The 13,142-nt window shown below is 43.8% G+C and overlaps 1 protein-coding gene across 3 annotated transcripts in view; it reads right to left on the bottom strand.

Moving 5' to 3' along the window:
- Positions 1–140: 140 nt before the first annotated feature.
- The window catches only part of Sobp (sine oculis binding protein homolog), a 171,555-nt gene continuing 158,553 nt past the window's right edge, over positions 141–13,142 (bottom strand). For all 3 annotated transcript variants that reach the window (XM_023722352.1, XM_023722353.1, XM_023722354.1), the window contains one exon: positions 141–223. The gene's annotated coding sequence lies outside the window, so the exon portion shown is untranslated. The remainder of the gene's footprint in view (positions 224–13,142) is intronic.

Genomic DNA, 13,142 nt, shown 5'->3' with positions numbered 1-13,142 from the left:
GGCCCGTTGGATGGGTCCAAGACGTGCTGGCTTCTCTGGACTAGAGGCCACTGAGGGAGGGCTGCTTCCTCTGAGATGCCTAATGACAGGAAGCAGCTTTATTTGCTTGAGTTTTAGCCAGAGGGGGTGGTGAGCTGACCAGCTGGTGTCATTGAATGGCGTGACATAGTTTGCTCCGCTCCGTGCCCTCTCTCCATGCAAGGTACCCTGGGAGTGAGCATTCCTGGGAAGAGAGGAAAAGGGGCCATCAGAATGCACTGGACCAAGTCCCTGCCCACCCACCCCACCCAGCCGGGGGAACCGGGGATGAATCAAGGAACAACAAGCTCCCAGGTTGCTGCTTCAGACCTAAGATGTGTCTCCAGAACTAAGGCAGCACAGCATGATTTCAGCCCGAGTTTCATTCACGGTCTCTTCAGGGTTGGCCCTGCCAGCTCTGTGTGAGGAAATGAAACTCAAGCTGCCTTTTGGAATACCATAATGAGCATGGTGCACCACGCCCTCACCCGAGACCACAGCATCCTCACAGCCCCACAGCTTTCACCCCCACATGACTTCACACTTTGCCCACAGGTCTTCTGAGTCGTTCAAGGTTGCTTCAAAGCCAGACAAGGTCACCAGGGGCTCTGGAGGTCCAGACCTCAGCTCTGTGTTCTGTGGTCAGCTCTGAAGTTTGCTGAAGGAAGGACCAGAGCTTCACTCTGTGCCAAATGGAAAGCACTGTGGCCCTTTCTTCAGAAGTTCCCTATGGAGGCCATGAGCTGGGAGAAATGCTTGCCCCTCTGCTTGTGGGCCTTGCCTGTCAAAGTCCCTGCTCACAGCTCCTTATATCCAGACAAACAGACTCCAGCCTGGAAGACAATGACTCTACCTCTCCCCAGGTCCTGGGCTTCAGGGCAGAAGGTCCCACAGGACTTTTTGCCAGGCAAGTCTCTTTTTGAGAAACTCCCATCTCCATGTTGATGACAGACACAAGGCCCTGCCTCTTTGCCCCTACTAGTTTATTTCATTTGCATCCCTCAGCCTAGAGTTCAGCCTGCCGAGGCCCCTCAGCGCTCAGAAAGCAGCCACTGAGAAGTCCTCCCAGCAAACTGTGATGACACCCCTGAATCCAAGGCTGGAGGTATCTAGTCTATGCCTCCACACTCAGCCCCCAAGGCTCACCTGGCCCACAGTAGGTGCTCCACACACTTTTGCCAAGTGAATGAGAATCAAGCAGGTCTCCTTCACTATGGCTCCAAAAAGCCCCCATCCTTCTTCCTGCCAGTCAGTTGGGACACCAGAAATGTGAATGGGCTACTGTAAGGTGGGAACAGGACTTGTAACCATCTTTACAGTCACTAGATGACTGTCAGAACAAGGAACAAATAGTTTGAGAGAAGTGATAGAATTCAGGATTGAAGGGACCCTAATGATACACTACCACTTCCTCATTTTACAGATGAAGAAAAATGGAAGCTATAGAGAGACTGGACTTCCTCAGAGTGTTTGCAGCATGAATTTAGGGTCAGAGCAAGAAGGTCAAATGCCCACTGGGAGGGCTAAGTAAAAGCTTGTGCTTTGAGCCCTGTTATCCAAATCCTGGTGTTAATGGCAACAACAGTAATCATCAGAAACAAGGCTTGAAAATCTCAATGTGTGCAACAGGAAATGCCTGAGTTCCCCAAATCACATTAAATCACCAGATTGGTGTGCATTTAATATGTATATTGAATAACCAAAGTGAAAATGCAAAATACCACAAATATGCAATAGGGATGGAATTACAAGGCCATGGAAACCTTTTTCATTTGGCATAGTCAGATTTGGAAATGGGAATATTTATCTCTGAATAAAGAGCTCAATTGTCCCTCCCCACCCCTCTCTTCTTTCCTCTCCCCTCTGACCAAGAACCACCATCAAGTGAGAGGCCATAAAAGATTGGGAAAGAGCTGCAGAAATGACAAGTAGGTCCAAAGTCACAGGAGTAGCTTCCTCTGGGAGAGTTCTTTTGCTTGTATCAAGCACAGCCTGAAAATTGCTGTGGAGAGAGGGAAACCATCCCCACCTCTGGGCCTGAGACCAAGAGTGACTGCATCCTGGAGTCCAAGGAGCCTCCAAAGTCTTTCTTTAAAGGGGAAAAAGGAAAAGAAACCCAGGTGTTTAACATTTTCTCCCAATAACTGGGAAACACCATTTTTAATTGTTTCCTTAAGGATGCTGCAACTGCCCTTTCAATGATGTAGCTTTTTCTTTAGTGTAATCACTACAAAAAAAAAAAAAAAAAAAAGGAATCTCTCTCAAACAAGTTTCTTTGTATTCAAATCACCTTTGGATGAAGACCAAGTATGCCTAGCCTCAGCCTACTTGGAGAAAATTTTCAGGCTTTCATAAGACTGGGAAAACGGGATTATAATGAGAGCCATTCTGGAACCTTAACTATAGCGTTTGCCATCCCAAACACTATAATAATCATTATTATTCTCTGGTATCTATTATTGTCTGGTAAATAATATGTGTTTTCCCCCAAAGTTCTAAAGGGTGCAGCTGCACGATGCTCTATTTTTTGCAGCCCCTGTTCCTGCTGCTTTGAAAGCTGCCTCATACTGCACTGATTTTAAGAGAATGGCAGTGACCATATGTGCCTGTCTTTCCCTCACCACACATTTTCCATGCCTGGGACACCCCCAAAGGCCAGAGGGTGGCAGTACCAGTCCCTGTCTGCCAGTAGCATCTGAGGAGGGGGTGATACTGAACTCAGCCTCAGCCTCATGGCTTCCGGTTCTGGCTGATGTAGGGCAGCCCCCTTGGTGACATAGGAATAAATCTGGAACTAATGACAATGAAGAACCAAATATCTCCACTTTTCTGATACTCATTGGTACTCAAGGCACAGAACCCAAGAGAGCAGGAAGGAAGTAGGCTTGGATTTTCAGAAAGTGATCCCTGGCAGGGAGATCCAGGGCCTTGGTCTTTGCCATGCAAGGGGATCCTAGGAAGAACCTGTCCTCTCTGTCTAAATATTTTATACACTTGTGAGGCAGAGACCCATGTGACAGTCCAGCATGCCCTAACCATAGCTGCGCACCCTTGTACCTGGTCCTTATCCACACCTCCCCGAGCCTTGATTCTTCCTCTAGGAAATGGAAGCCCAGGTGAGACTTTCTATCATATCTTCCATCTCACACATGCTGTGATGGCAGGCTCTTTCAACAAAAGTCTACAGCAAATATGTGGTATTTTAAACTTGATCAGGAGGACATTCATAGATTACTAATATGTAAAGAAGCCCACTAATTTCTGGACCTTCAAGTCCCAAATGTTGGAGTCTTCTTTATGCTCTTCATTTTAAGATGTGTGTATTCTCATAGTACATGTACACAGACACACACACACACACACACATACACACTCACATTCACACAGACACACACTACCCTCAAAGTTTTTGAGTGCCCCACACAACAGATTTTAGGAAACTAGCCATACTTGAACCTCACACATGGGATTTTTCTTTCAATGGGTGTTTGTGAGAAGGTAAGATAGCCCACCCCTCACACACAGCTACGCAGGCCTGGTACCCCATCCATGGTCACCATCACTTGCCTTTCTCACCTGATCAGAAGATTATAACAGCTCAATAAAAGTGCTGAGAGATTCTCTGTCCACCTGGTGAGCCACATTCCCACTTTGTTAGGAAGCAATGCCAAGAACATGACTTTCTCATCTTCTCTAATCACACAAAAAATTTCCAGACAACCATAGAGAAGGAAAATGTACCCAAATGCTAACACTTTTTTCTGTGCTGACACTGTTAAAAGATGGCCATTTTCACCTCTTAAGATATGCTGTTTATTTCATAGGATTTCCAGACCACCACATCCCAACATAAATGTGTATGCAGAGAAAAATGTCTGGCTTATTCCACAACCCAACATTTCAGAGACAGCCTTTCTGGGGGATGAGATCCCATTGCTACCCCAAAAGCCTACTTCTATTACTCTAACTTGTTTCTAAACTTTTCTTCTTTCCTGCCTCAAAAACCCTTGTGATTTGCATCAAAACCTAGTAGGCCTGTCCTATCTCACTCACGTAGAAGGCAAGTTCCCCTTGCCTGTCATATTTAGTCCCAGGAGTCTAAAACCCTGTAGCATCCTCTATGATGTACAAGAAATGCCTGCTGCCAAACCAGCTCGCCTTTGTCCAATTACCCGAGTCCTAGCAGAGAGCCACTCACTCGGGCACGGCTGCCCATTACTTATCACAGTTAAATACAGCCATTACGTGCTGGCTGTGGCAACGCTGTTTATCTGGGACAATAACGAGTCCCTGAGGACTGCAATGCTCTCAGGTAGCTGTCGCTATTCTGGGACACACACAAGGGTATAGCCCTGTGGTCAATGAACAGAGCCGCCTGCACCAGCTGATAAACTCTGAGGGTGATGCCAGATAGTGGTCCCAGCCCTGAGCCTGTTCCAGGAAGGGCAAATCTTTGCCAAAAGGTGGTTCCTTCCCTCTCCTGTCAACCGTGAAGAATTCTGAAATGGCTTTTGCCAGAATGGAAGCTTTTTATATTTGAAGTGCATAACATCTCTTTTCTTATAGCTTATTAATTGATTAAAATAATGGAAACAGTCCTCCCTTCTAGTGTGACTGCGACAGGAAGTGACCCTGGTAAGAAGAGCGTGTGGAGGCCAAGGGTTAGCTTCGGCTGAGCTCAGCACTGGCCTCAATCACCTCTTCGTTACCACAGAGCTACTCCCTCTGTGGCTCTGATAAGCTAGGGCGGTTGTACATTCCTAAAAATTTTAGACAAACACAAGGTCCTGTTTTTTACTTTTTGTAATTTGCTTGTTTAGTCATTTTTCTTATTTTGCTCTTTAAAAAAAAAAAAATCACAACCAGGGCCAGAGGCATAAGGGTAGAGCACTTGGTTAGCCCTGGTTCTCATCCCTGCACCATGAAATAGATACACAAAATAAAGTAAACATCACAACCATACAAGACCTCCTGTTGGGGTAACCCCATATTTAATTCGTTGCTTTACAAATGAAAATCTTACTTTTTTGCTTAGCTTATTCTGTATGTTACATGGGGAGAGAGACTTGTTTTTCCTTCTAATGTCATTGCTATTTCTTGCTCACCTTCAATAGCTTCTGGAGGGTAAAGAGCTCTGGACCACAGACAGCCCTCCTGTGTGTGACCTAACCTTAATCTTCACCCTGGATGCTCGTCTTCTTTACCGCAACTCCTTTCTGGAATCGGGAAGCTCAGGTGAACAAAATGACTCTGTCTCATCCACTGTCTTGGAAGCATTAAAAGATCCTTTTAACAATGTATACTTTTTTGAATTAAAAAAATTAAACAAACACCTGGAGGAAGTGATTATTTTAAGAACAAAAAATAAAGAAAAATTGCATGATATAGTTAATGCTCCATTGGAAATTTTGAGGAACAGGCCTGGGGCCCTATGACAGGACTTCCAGGACTGTTTCTTAGTGTGGTTTATGAAAGTCACAAGGTCTTCAGAGAAATTTACCCATTTTTTTTTAATACTTCTTAAGGTCAAATAATGTATGAGGTACTTTTATGTACTAATTTCAAGGAAACAAGTATATCTTATCTTACCTATCTTATATAGGTGTCCCACAGAAAAAATGATTCTAAACTATGATTGTTTCCATTTGGAGGAAGGTTAAGGAAGACAGCTAAAAAGGGGCAGGCTAAAAAGGGGAGGAGCTGAACAGAAATTCTGCTTCTGATTCCAAATTCAGGCTCCTCATCCTCAGTCATGTTCATCTCTCCTCTTTTCCACCCTGAAGCTAGTGTGGACAGTTTAGCTCCCTTGCTTTGTAAATGAAAACTTTGAGAAGTTCTTTGCTAAGGAAAATGATTATCTATTTATTTCTCATTTATGTATTTGGTACAGGGTCTCACTACGCAGCTTGGGCTTGAAGTGATCCTCCCGTTTTCAGCCTCCCCAGCACTGGGATTACAGGCATGCACCATCACACCCAGACTCAGTCACTGGCTCAGCGTGCCCCCGGGGCAGGGTCAGCATGGCATGTGGGGCTGGGGATTGAACCCTAGTCCCTGAGTTTAGCACTTAGTCCGCTGAGCTATCTCACTAGCTCCTCAGAAAATAATACATCTTAAGTCTAGTCCCATCCAAGACACAAGCTAAGCTGATGCATGGTTATGCCACCCAGCAAGGCTGTGCCCTGCAACTCTGCTCCCTGCTGCACCTGTGACCACAGCAGCAGCTACGACCACGTCCCTGTTAGAATGGGACATGCTAAATCCTAGGCTAATTAAATGACTCATCCAATGTGTCAGTAAAAAGGCCAGGGTTATATTCCTTTTTTATTTCTGTCCAACTGTCTCTGAAGACTGTCGAGTTCCAAAATTCTACCTTAGACAAAACACTCAGATTTTTTTGTGTTAAGATTAAGCTTGGCATTAAAAGCTACAACTCTTGTTGCGTAGGTCCTGCTTTACCTTGGTCTTAACCATCCAGTAGAAAAGTATGAAGTCGAAATATAAGAAATAAAGCCATGCTGTTAAGTTGAGCTGTGGGGGACTCAGGTCAATAATTTCTGACATTGCCAGTTAAACAGAAGACCCAACGCTATTATGGACTACTGGACTCTTTTAGAATATTTTGCTGAGTTTACACACCTATAATATTCAATAACGGAACTTAGAAAAAATGGGGTATACCGATGAATGTCCATTTTGTATCTGTGTATTCAAAGAGGTTGGGATAGATATATAGTTGCATTCTCTTAAGGAATAGAATGATTTGTTCTAATGGTGTTTGTAAATAGGATCACAAGTCTGCATCTTGTACAGCAATTAACCACTAAGAAGAATATATGCAGTGTATTATTTGTTGAAACTGTCCTTCCGATTTGATTTGAAACTGTCTCATTGCTATCTGTTTATCAATAAAACTTTGAGAAAAAAAAAAGATTAAGCTTGGCATTTCTCTTTGAACCCAGGCATTTTTGGTGACAAAGAAGGAATGTTGTGACAAAAGCAGCTTCAAGTGGCCAGCAGCTATGGCTGGAGGGTCAATAGCAGCCATACATAGTTAGGTCTTTCCCACACTATTTATTCTTTGCAATGAACCATTAGGAGAAGCCAGGAAGGTATTTGTGTGTGCGTGTGTGTGTGTGGGGGGTGTCCTATAAGTGGAAACTCCTCTACAAAAACTAAGAGCAAAATTACTGATTTCTCCCCTAAACAGAGGAGATGGGACATGTAGTGACTAACTGCCTTTGCAGCCTTTCAGCCCTGATGTGCAGGTGTGTCTATGCCTGCTCTGAAACCAGCAACACCACATGAGACAGCCATGCAGTAGACTGCAAAATGTGACTGGTCCTTGGCATAAAATATGTAACTCAAGAAGATTCAGTCAGACCTTGTGCCTACTGAGGAAAGGAAGACAAGGACTCGGGTTCTAATCCTGGTGGCATCACTCTATGACCTGGAGCATTTGCTGTTTTTGTCTCAGCTTCTCCTTGAAAAAAAAAAAAAAAAAAAAGGAGAGATGTTATGAGGATTTCAATGAGGGTTTCTCTAAGCTCTGGCTGGACAGCATGCGAGAGTTCATGTTTCCCACTATACAGCCACAGGAAGCAGCTTGGGCTGCCAGGCTGCCATGATAATTCTTATAAACATCCACTAGGAGCCAACTAGCTCCCTGGCATTTTAAGGTTGAGCTGATAACTTTGATAAACTAGGGGTTGATTATTATCTTCACGTTTTATATGTCTGGCACAGTAGTTCATATGGAGACCCTAGAGCTAGGCTGCCAGTCAAATCTCAGCACTGCCATTTACCGGCCATATGACTCAGTAAAATCATTCAGTTCTATGTGGTTCAGTCTCTTCATCTGTAAAATGGGTTTTTAAATGGTACCCTACAGCATTATTGTTAACATGTTGCATTCTGAATATTTCCTGCATGCAGAAAGCAATCAGTACTAGCTATCATAATTATTTAATGAGAAAATGTGTACCAGAAGCTATAAAATGCGCCCAAACCCTCACAGCTAATAAGCAGCACAGCCAGTCTTCAAATCTAGGCAAGTGTCCCTCTAGGCCTATGCTCTTCCCCCAGACAATGCAGGCTTTCCAATAGGGCAGTGGCCGTCATTCCTAGGGCATATGTGTGTTCCCTTACATGTCCCCCACAGCAATCCTGTTATGGTTCATGGGTAGGGGCTCTCAGAGAGCTTCAACCACTTCCTCCCTCACCTAGGAAATGGCTGGGATCCAAACCCAGGCTGGTCCAACTCCAGAGTAGTTCTTTTCCATTAAACCATACTGCCACCTGCCTTCTCTAATAGGAGCCCAATGCCACCCCAGGTGGAAGCATCAGAAGGTCTACTGCTTGGAAAGTGAGAAATGGTCCTTCAAAGTAGCTGCAGGCCCTGGAAAAATCTGCTGCTGCTTCTGCTTCTGGAAAAATCTCTGTAATGTCTAAGGGTAACAAGCCACCGGTTTCCTGCTGCTCTTCAGTCCAGTAATGCAGAGCTCAGCATCATTGTACTTACACTATGGTGTCTCTGCTGTCCCCATCAGAGAATTCTGCTACCAGACATAGTGCCAGGCTTTGCACCCAGCATTCCCAGTTCCCTAAACATATCAAAGCCACCAGGCAAAAGGCAATATCCTGAACCATATCACCTTCTGCTGGCCTTAGCTAAAAGCTGTTGCCCAGTTTCCATGACAACCTGGGGCCCCCAGCAACCCTTTCAATATACTTGGAATATGAATTTTTGCTTCATCAAGAGCCCTAACGTCTCCTTAGGTCCACCATGGGACAAAGAAAGAAGTTCTTCCCACTATCCTGCTACAATGGCTTTAATACTTAAGACAGATGTGGCAGCTGATGTCCTCACCCTCTAGCGATATTCTGTAATGTTTACAATCCACCGCTGGTAATTAGCCTGTCACCAGAATGCGATGATCAGCTTTAGCAATGCCACTCTTTCCTCGCTTGCTTCCTGTCTATGAACAGCTGCTATAGTAATTTTCCTCAAGCCCAGATTTCATCCTGCCACTCTCTGCTCAAAGCCTCAGTGACACTGCCTAATGTACTGAGGACCACCTCCTCCACTGGCAGTCCCCCTCCTTGTTCTCTTCCATTTCCATGCTCTTCCCCTTGTGGCCAAGCCCTTGTGCTCCAGTCAAGGACAACCAGAAGGTCACAGTAACGCAGTGCACTCACTGCCACATCTGTGTCTATACATCCGACTGCTGCCTTCATTCCTCCCTCCTGACCCCCAGCCCACATCCCTCCTGGGCTGAGCCCCTAACTCTGAATTCATCTGCTTAAAGAAACACATCCATGTAGCTGCAGTAGCTATTCCTCTACTGCCACTCTTCAAAGTCATGTGCTCAGAGGTACTCATATGCCCCTCTACTGGCCCCCTGCTGGGCTCCTAGTCCCAGCAATGAGTGAGTCGGTCCCTTCCCTCCCCCCAGGAAGCCTGCTATTTGAACTAGTACATCAGTGTGAAGCTTCTGCATGCTGTTAACGTGTCTCTCTTAGTTCTCCCCAAAAGGCAGGGACTCATGCCACAGCCTCTTTTCTTTCCTTTTAGTCTTTAGTTCTTTCTTCTCTACCCCCAATCCTTCCTCCCCAACCCGAAGTTTTCATAGCACAATGATCTCAGCTAAGTCAGTGTTAGGTATTATTAATGGAAAGTGGCTGTATTTTACCTTCCAGGGAAATAAATGAAGAGCCATGACTGAGCAAAAGGGACTGCTGCCCTCTGTTTGGATATGACTAGGAGTTTATTAAGCATTATGAATTGCAATATATGAATGAGTTAAAGACTTATAAAATCTAAATATAGGACTTTTTGAAAGCTATTATTCTTGTGTATAAACCACAAACTCTTACCTGCACGCACAGCTAAGACAAAGAACAAGGTGATCACTTAGCACATCAGACAGTGAGAAATGCTGTCAAAGTCAGGACTAGAATCCTGAACTTGGGGTCCTTACTTTATGATCAAGGTCATAATGTTTTTCAAAAATTTTTTTCAGAGTTTTTAAATTAGGACTTGAGATTCACATTGCTCAAGCTGTGGGGGCATATGAAAATAGCCACTGAGTCCCATGCCTATGATGTCATCATATCACATGGAAAGGAAGGAGGGGCCTGGGTCTATTTCTGGTTTGGCAAATTGTAGAACTATTTTTTCAGATATTTGGGGTTTGGCTAAAACCAAACCTTATTTTGCCAAGCACTTTGGCCTTAATTTTTAAACCCATGTGTATTTTAAAAGAAATTCAATCTATATGTTTCTGACTCATTTACATTTAACTCATGAAAACACTGTTTGGTAAGAGCTATTAGATGTCAGAGCAAGTTTATGGGCCTTCTTAAGCCTTCTTCTCCCCCATTCTTACCAGAAAGCTATGTTTTGCTAGCCATTAAAGTGTGGGAGCCCCAGAGGCCTGAGATCTGTTCGAGATTTATAACCTCTGAAGCTTAAATGGATTCTGAATTTGGAAAAAGATTTCCCTTCTTCTTTTTATTAAATGGCCCAACCAGGCTACCTATGGTAAAGACCAGCTAAGTCTTACCTTCCAAGACGGCTGAAGGTAAGGTTCACGTGGACGAAGACCGAGGCCCCACACTCTAATGGGAAGCCCACTAATGACTCTTTGAGTAAAAGAAAGAAGTGGAACTCAACAGGGTTCAAGTTACTTTGCCTTTTGAGAACTGGGGACTTTTTTTCTTTAACCACAGACAACTGAAAGTTTAAGTTTTGGGTTTTTACACATCTTTAAAATAAGCTGAATGTACCAAAAATGACATTTGAATTAAAACCAGAAAAGCAAGAAGAAAATGTCGGCATGCTGCAGCAACTGCACTCAGCATCCTCAGTAATGATGCTCAGATACCACTCAATTAGAGTATTATAGTGGGAGAGGGCTTTTGGATAAAGTACTTAAAAATGGCTTATAAATATTTAAAGTATAAGCATCTAACAAATCATAATGACAAAGTTTTACATTTAACCACATGTGCTCCAAATATCTTGAAATTACTCTAACTATGGGTTTAAAATATCAAAAGGGCTTGTTGATGGGATGCAGAACCTCACAGAGAAACTTAAACCTGATCGTTCTTGTTCCCACAACACCCAATCTGCACAATTTTTAAAATGTGTGTATAGATTTCTTTAGAAAGAGATCATGTTACAGTTGAAATTTCCAAAACAAAAGCGAAGGATGAAATATAGGGTTTCCCCTTCTCTCACCAAATGCAGTTTGGCCACTTTGCTCCTAAATAATTTGTTACTGTAGGTTGGCTCAAATTTAAGACAGTAACATTTTAGAAACACTTGGAGCACCAAGCCAGCTGCAAGGAGGCTATCGTTACAAATAGAGATGCATACTGTATGGAAATATCATTCATTTTCCATACCAAGAACATGTCTAGGGAAATAAACCATGCAAATGAGGGTGAGATAGACGTTTTAAACTACCTTTTGGTGACATAAGGTCAGAGTTTCATTTCAAATGCATCAGTAAAGTATGTGTATCCTTCTAGTCTTTAAATACTTCAGTCACATTCTTCTCTTCTTAAGCAAAACAAAATGCAACTTGCAATCAAAGAAGAGATAACACAAAATACCATAGGGCTGCAAACGTAAATGATGGTACAACCATTGCTGTCACAGTCAAGTATCTGGATGGGACCATGATGCTTTGACATGTCACAACCTGAGTCCATCATCCGTGCGAAGGCAGGTCAGTTTGGAGTCACCCATCTCCCTAGTCATGGTTTTGCATTAGGCCACAAGACACAATTGCACAGGTGCTTCATTTCTTTTGCTTATGACCACAATTCAGCCCTACGGTGGCAGAGTTAGGCAATCTTGGGGAAATCTTGTCTTGTATCCAACTTACTAGGAGTAGATTCAGAAACTATTTTAAAGCACTAAAGATTAATCCCATGTTTATTGTTGTCATTTGTTCTAACCATTTTCACTGGAATCTATTAACCAAGCCTTGGTATTGTTTGTGCAGGCGCTTCTCACCCTGTGCTTCTCCCCCTTGCCATTGATGGTCACATGGTCTCATGCCTGACCCACCCTACTTCCTTCTCAAGCTTGATGCTTGGGGATCTACAAATCTGCTCAAGTTAGTATTTACACCTGGCCTCTAACCCTTTTCCCTGAAACTGGGACCTCATGCTGTCCTAGCACTTAACTGTTTTATCTCTTAAAGCCAGTCAACTTGTTTCTCTACCCAAATTCTTTTAAGGCACTTTTTAAAAAGTTTATACACGCAGAATGCATTAACATCCATCCATATATAGAGTGTTATGCACTTAAAATGGCAACTGAAGGATATAAAAGAGCAGGACATGGGGAAGGAAAATAGACTGTCATCTGTCCTTCGGGCACCATCTCCGTAGGAGTCTGGAAAGGGCAGGCTGTCTGGGTGGAGACTTGTGCTCTGCCACAAGGCAGGTGTTCTGTACTGTCCCAAGTTTTGGTCCTCACATATCTCTGCCTTCTGTAATGCTTATCTACGTAAAGGCAAATGTAAATGACTCACGCATGATACGCAGGCAGCCACTCTGTGAGACAGGTAAACGATTCATCAGAGACTATGTCGAGTGCCCTTCTGGTTGATGGCTTGTCAGCAGCTGGCCAAATGCTCGCTCCTTTGCAAGTACACTCTCAGGAGAGCCAGGGAGAGTAGGTGGCATTCCCACACATCACCCCTTCAGTGCCCCACTGTTACTGACCTGCCTGCCTCTACTCCAGCCACCCTGCTCTCTGGGCCCCAGTGGGCCGTTTTTCCAGAGCAATGGCATTTCCCTGTGCAGGGTAAACTTTGAAAGTCCAAGTACTGGGGAGACATCTAGTTTGTATCTCTTCTTGCTTCCTTTTCTTTCTTCCTTCCACTTTCAGAATATGCTGTCTTGGACTGTCACCAAGACAACCTTTCCATGGCAAGCGTGATACTGCATCACTGCAGTGGTAGTTTTGTGACAATAGGTCCACAGCAAAAACTACTAAAAATAAGTGCTAACTTTTCTGGAAAACTTACAATTAATTCAACTTTCTCAGAGCAACAAGAAAATTTTTAATTCAAATGCTTCCTGATAATAATGTAAGATAATCC

This window comes from Octodon degus, unplaced genomic scaffold (assembly GCF_000260255.1).
Source record: "Octodon degus isolate 3935 unplaced genomic scaffold, OctDeg1.0 scaffold00090, whole genome shotgun sequence".
NCBI classification, from domain to species: Eukaryota; Metazoa; Chordata; class Mammalia; order Rodentia; family Octodontidae; genus Octodon; species Octodon degus.
This window is presented reverse-complemented; position numbering and strand designations above follow the sequence as displayed.